This window comes from Acomys russatus, chromosome 8 (genome assembly GCF_903995435.1).
Source record: "Acomys russatus chromosome 8, mAcoRus1.1, whole genome shotgun sequence".
Lineage (NCBI taxonomy): Eukaryota > Metazoa > Chordata > Mammalia > Rodentia > Muridae > Acomys > Acomys russatus.
This window is the reverse complement of record NC_067144.1, coordinates 18,127,803-18,134,727: the sequence shown is the minus strand read 5'-3', so window position 1 is coordinate 18,134,727 and position 6,925 is coordinate 18,127,803.

Below are 6,925 nucleotides of genomic sequence, written 5' to 3'. Positions count from 1 at the left end.
TTGGCCAGGGCTGTGACTGTGGGCTCAGGAAATGTATTCCCAGGCCTGCTGAATGACAGTTTGAATGGTTGGCCTGGACTCACAGCAATCTGTCTCTGCCTCCCTGAGTGCTGAGATTTAGGGTATGCACCACCACTGCCTGGCTTAAAATGTTTATTATCTAAACAGTTGTATTCCGTTTTATGTACCACAGATGTAGCACTGCTCACTCCTGAGGATGTAGCTCCATGTGTGAGTCAGTGTTTAGTGAAACACCTAGCACCAAGATCACTCAGTTATATTCGAAGACCAATAAAAGAGACAATGAACGATCTCTAATACTCTAGTAAAAACGATGCAAATATTTCAATAGAATGCAGCCACGCCAGGCATGGTGGCACACTCCTGGCGTGCCAACAACTATAGAGTTAGAGGTAGGACTATCAAGGGTTCAAGACCAGCCTGAACATCTATACCACGTTTATAGAGTGAGACCTTGTTTAAAAACAAAAACAAAAACACAACAACCACAAAGTGGCTGGGTCTATAGCTCAGTTGGCACAGTGCTTGCCTAAAACATGTGAAGGCCTGGGTTTGATCCCAACTACTGCATAAATTTAACTAAGGGCCCAAAGATGGCTTAGAATGAATGCCGAAGCCTTGCCTTGAAAGTCTGAGTCCAATACCTGAAGTTCACAGGAAAAGGAGAGAACTGATTCCCCAGAGATGTTCTCTGACCTTCACACTTATGCTGTGGTATTGGAGCACAGGCGTACATGCATACATACACACACACACACACACACACACACACACACACACACAGAAAAAGAGAGAGGGAGAGGGAGGGAGGGAGGAAGGGAGGGAGGGAGAGAGAGAGAGAGAGAGAGAGAGAGAGAGAGAGAGAGAGAGAGAGAGAGAGAGAGAGAGAGAGAATTATTATAGTTGGGTGTATGGTGCACATCTGTAATCCCAGCAATTGGGAGGGGAAGGCCAGCTGGGTCAGTCACCCTCTGGCTATATAAGTTCAGGGCCAACTTGGGCAACCTGAGATCCTGTACCTAAACAAACAACAACAACAAAAAAAAGTGAGCAAGGAAGGGAAAAAGTCAGCAGTTAGAAATAGCCGGTTCAAAAGACTGGCTCTTCAGGTGTTTTCCCCATGTTATAGGAGCCAGCGCCATCTACTGGCCATGACATTAATTTACTGGCCTTTAAGAATGAGCAGGACTGGAGGGAAGCCGAACTTGAACTTCCACAGCAGAGTGCTTAGCTTTAGGAAAACCTGGCCAGCGGGAAGAATGGTTTCCTGGCCTAGTCAGATGATTTCCTTTTTTAATGTGCTGGCATCTGAATGTCTGTGTCCAACCCATGTTAATCCACTTTCCATTGCCAAAACAAACACTGGGTAAATCAACTTTATTTTAAGAGAGACCAGAACGAGCAAGCCTGCTGACCTGAGTTTGGTCCCTAGGCACCATGAAAAGTGGAAGGAGAGAACTGTCCTCAGATCTCCATGTGTGTGTTGTGGTACACATCTGTCTGCCTGTATGTATCCATACATGTATACATACATACATATATACATGCATACATGCATGCATATACACACATATACACAATTGAAAAAATTTTTAGTTGGTGTGGTGGTGGTTCGAATAGGCATGACCCACTGGGAAGTGACACTATTAGGAGATGTGGCCTTGTTGGAAGTTTGTCACTGTAGGGGCCTTGAGGTCTCCAGTGCTCAAGCTACGCCCAATGTGGTACACAGTCTTCTGCTGCCTGTGGACCAAACTGTAACTCTCAGTTCCTTCTCCAGCACCATGGCTGCCTGCATGCCACCAAGGTTCCCGCCATGATGATAGTGAACTAAGCCTCTGGAACTGTAAGCCAGCCCCAATGGAATGTTCCCCTTTATAAGAGTTGCCTTGGGAGCTGGGCGTGGTGGCGCACACCTTTAATCTCAGCACTCGGCAGGCAGAGGCAGGCAGATTGCTGTGAGTTCGAGGCCAGCCTGGTCTACAAAGCAAGTCTAGGACAGCAAGGGCTACACAGAGAAACCCTGTCTCAAAAACAAACAAACAAAACAAAACAACAACAACAAAAAGAGTTGCCTTGGTCATGGTGTCTCTTCACAGCAATGGAAAACCTAACTAAGACAGTTGGCTGAGCATGGGGGAGGACGTTTGTAGTCCCAGAACTTTGAGAACAGCCAGAGCTACATAATTGAGATACTGTCTCTAAAAATAATAAAATAAAAATTTAAGCTGTTGTAACCTGCTTAAACTCTACAGCCCCTCCACTGAGACCTACTTTAGTTCCTAGCATAACTGTAGTTCCTCTGTTAACACCAGCTAAGTTTAAATTCTCAGGCCCTACGTGGCTGAAACCAGGAAACTTCAATGCTTGCTGTTTAGAATACAACAACAGATGACAAATGCATGTTCTGCTTGGGTTAAAGATAAATGTTGTTCTATTAGAGTTAAGACCGTAACATCCTGCTGTGTCCCTTACTCCCAGGCAGCTGGAAAGGCCCCAAGAGCTCCCCCACCCTAAATCCCAGCCAATCAGCTTAAAGTGCTTTGTCTAGCCACCTGAGTACACTGTGCTCAGAGCAAAATTGTGTTTAACTAGTCAAAATGATGGAATGCTGCCCTCCCCTTGCTTCCTACCTGGTTACCTGCTTAAGGTTTTTCAAATTAAAGCCTGCCTTAGAAGCAGACCAATGTCACAGTCCGGCTCCCGAATCCACTGTGTCCCCCCGCCATGGCCAGTCTTGGGTGTGACATTCTAAAAAACCATCAATATCTCCCTGAGATTGGTGCTTGTTTGGTGTGGCAATTCTTGTATTATAACAAGACTTTCATATCAAAGAAGTAAAGGTGTGTTTCGTCTCACAGTGTCTGAGGTTCTGGTCTGTGGATGTTCAGCCCTGTTAACTTTGGGCCTGTGGCAGCACAGAACATCACGGCAGGGGTTGGTGCCATCCTGCTCCCCTCACAGCAGCCCAGGAGGAAAAGTCACACCCCAGGGACCCAACTTCCTTCTGCTGGCAATCAAGCCTTTACAATGTGGGGCCGCTGGGGACTGTTCGAAGATTAAAAAAAAAAAAAAAAAAAAAATGTAGCGTACCTGGTCCTGTATGCGGCCCAATGCTCAAGTCAAACAGAGTTTTGCTGTTGTTAAAATTCTTTCCCTCCAAGGACAAACACAGGTGTGATTCCACCAAAATTCACTGAGTAACCACTGAATTAATTAGGTTTACTACAGAGCAATTGGCGAGGGGTTATGGGCAGGACTACAGGTAAGCTTAAAGCAGCCATACTTAAGCCAGCGGGTGGTGGTGCGCACCTTTAATCCTAGCCCTTGGGAGGCAGACGCAGGTGGATCTCTGAGTTCAAGGCCAGCCTGGTCTACAGAGTGAGTTCAAGGGCTACACAGAGAAACCCTGTCTAGGGAGGAGGGAAAGGTAGCTACACTGGAAAGTCTGTGTCCCACAGAGATGATAGCTTCCCCAGGGCTGTGCAGATAGATGGAGCTCTCTTCCCTCATCTTTCCCCGCCTATACCCTGTTAAGATGCATGCAATTAGGGCATAATTACATACAACTGCTTGGGAGAGGTGGCGGTTACTCAGGTGAGGCAAATGAGGGTCCCATGACCCTCCCCACCCCCTTCTATGAAGGGCGGTAAAGAGTCATCAGGCCCTGGTGTAATGACTTTTGTAAGCAGGCTCAGCAGAGCTCATGAAGATGGTGGTGGGTAGGGTCAGAAAAGTCATGTACAACAGGTGCACGCCTACAATCCCAGCACTTGGGAGGGAGGAGGAGGAGGACCAGACATTCAAGGTTATCTCTGATTACAAATTAAGACTGAGGTCAGCCCGGACTACAGGAGATCCTGTTGCTTGCTTGCTTGCTTGCTTGCTTTTGAGATAGGGTATTCAGGCCGGGTGTGGTGGCGCACGCCTTTAATCCCAGCACTTGGGAGGCAGAGGCAGGCGGATCGCTGTGAGTTCGAGGCCAGCCTGGTCTACAAAGTGAGTCCAGGATGGCTAAGGCTACACAGAGAAACCCTGTCTCGACAAACAAAACAAAACAAAAGAGATAGGGTATTCAGGCTGGCCCGGAACTCACAGAGATCTGCATGCCTCTGCCTCCTGAGTGCTGGGATTAAAGGTGTGCACCACCATGCCTGGTCCATAGGAGATTATTTTTATTTATACAGCAACAGTAAGTCTCTGAAGAACGGCCCATGGAGCCCAGAAAACTTGTCTGACTCAGGAGGTTTGAGAAGTGATAGGAGCTAGTCCATTGTCAGTCAAAGGGAAACAGGTGGGACAGAATAGAAACGGGGCTCAAATAGCCGGCTAAATCCGGAGCTGCCTGTGAACAAAGGAGGTTGTGTACAGGGAAGTCTGTAATGGCAAATAGCAATTTTTGGCTGGCTTACAGAAGTTCCTGCATTTACACTGGCACTGTTAATTGATTGGTTGACCTTGTATCAGCCGATTGGTTGTCCCTGAATTCTTGATGCTCTTTCAGAAGACTTGAATGTGGTTCCCGACACATCTATCAGGTAGTTCGCAACCTCCTGTGACTCACAGAGCATCCAGACCCCTTTAGAAAATTATTTTTACAGTTATCCACCACCTCTTCATCCCTCCCTCCCTCCCTCCTCTTCGTGGAAACTTTAGTTCACACATCAAATCCAAGACTTACAACATCTGGTCAGAAATCAACTAGGGAGGTTGAGGCAGTCAGCTCAGTTCCTGACTCAGCCTTCTCATGGATGAGCTTCCAGCTTTCTCTTTCCACCACAGGGCCTCTCCCACACAGGGTATCTCTGTGTAGACTTAGCTGTCCTGGAACTCACTGTGTAGACCAGGCTGGCCTCTAACTCACAGAGATCTGCCTGCCTCTGCCTCCCAAGGGCTGGGATTAAAAGCACGAGCTGCCAGCTCCCCACCTCCCCATTCCCCACCCCTGCCTCTAATACCACCAACCAATCCAAAAAAAAAAAACCCCACTGCAATGTGTTACATTTTAATGTGTTTATGGGGCAGGGCATGTGCCGAGAACTGCTAGTGGGAGTCAGTTCTCCCTTTTTACCATGTGAGTCCCAGGTGGTAAACTTGTGGTGGTCAAGCCTGGCAGCAGGTCCCTTTACCAGCCAAGTCATCTCACCAGCCATTTGGGAAACTACTTTAAACAAACATTCTGATTCTGGGACAAAAGATGGCTCAGCAATTCAAAGTACTTACTGATCTTACAGACGACCTGAGCTGAGTTCTCAGCATCCATGTGAGCCTTGTGCTGTGAACTAAGGGCTAGCTTGGTTGCTAGGGTGTTTGTCTGGCACGCAGGAAGCCCTGGTATGGTCCCTACCCGCCACATAAGCCACACGGGGTGGCACACACCTGTAATCCCAGGGCTAGTGAAGTGGAGCAAGAAGAGCAGACATTTCAGGTCCTTTTCTGTATGGAGAAAGTGGGAAACCAGCCTGGGATACACGAGACTCTATCTCAAAACAGAAACAAAAATAAAAGGAGACTCACTGCTGTGAGCATCCCAAAACACGAAAGGACATTATCTACCAAAGATGTTTTATTTCGCCGGTTGTGGTGGCGCACGCCGGTAGGATCTGCTAAAGGAGGCAGAGACAGGAGGATCACAAAGATGTTTTATTTCATCGTTGCCTTTGACAATTAATAGCCAAGAACAAATAATAATAACAACAACAAATAAAAATACCTCTTGAGAGGACCAGGTATCAGACAGACACAAGGGCACAATTAACATTTAAACAGACTGATGGCTGTATTTATCCGTGTGTGTGTGTGTGTGTGTGTGTGTGTGTGTGTGTGTGTGTGTGTGTGTGTGTGTGTGTTAAGCCTCCATCATGGATTAGGCTGAGGCTCAGTGAGTTTTCACAGAGTAGACACCTGCCCCCTTTGACACAGCTCCAGACAGAAGCCTTGTAATGTCCCAGGGACTTCATACTGACTCTTGCTGTTATGGCTTTCCCAGGATCTATGTCTTGGGGGAGGGCAGCACCTGAGATGCCCATTTGCACCTGTGGAGGGACATCATCAAGAGAAAAGATGGCGCCTGCTTCCTTCTCCCTCCCTCCCTCTCCCAGCATGTCTTCCTTGGCCTCTCTCTACCTCCTATATTCACGGTTTTCCTCCCTGCTTCTCCTACCAACTAACATCCGAAAGACTTGCATGTCCCCCACCGGAGGACAGACCTAGCCCAAGCCTTCTCATTCTTATCTGAAGGTTTCTGGTTTCCCATAGTCCTCTTGGGAAAGCTGGGAGATGCCTGTGTTTCTTGCCTGTCTTTTTTGGAGTAAGGCCCTATCACAAGCCGCTGGCTGTTCAAGCATGGCCAGAATCCAGAGCTCAGGAGTGGCACTGCCCAGGGATGGGTTACGAGGGTGCTCCCTCTCTGCTGGCCCACCAGGAAAGAAAAGCCCCACCCACACCAATCACCACCGGTAGCATTTTGTACTAACTGGAGAAAATTAACACTTTCAAAGGCTCAGAGTGTCTATGTATATTTAATTTCACAGGTGTGTCTTCAGCAAGCTGAGTTCTTCACACAGGTCCACACTCAGAGGAGTTGGCAGGCCGTGTGGAGAGGGACCACCGGAAGTCAGACCTTTGTCTCTGTCTGTTTCTCCTTGTCCTCTAAACACCCAAATCACGGCTTGTGTGGGCTGGGCTAGGGAGGGTTCCGAATTGTTATAACTCTATATAGGAGGAGAGAGAGAGTAACAGATACAAGACTTAGAAAATATTTCCAAACAGCAATAGGAGAAAATTGAGATTTGCCAATTATTTTAACACTTTCTTTTCTTTCTTTCTTTTTTTTTTTTTTTTTTTTGTTTTGGTTTTGGTTTTTTGTTTTGTTTTGTTTTTGCTTGTTTGTTTTTTGAGACAG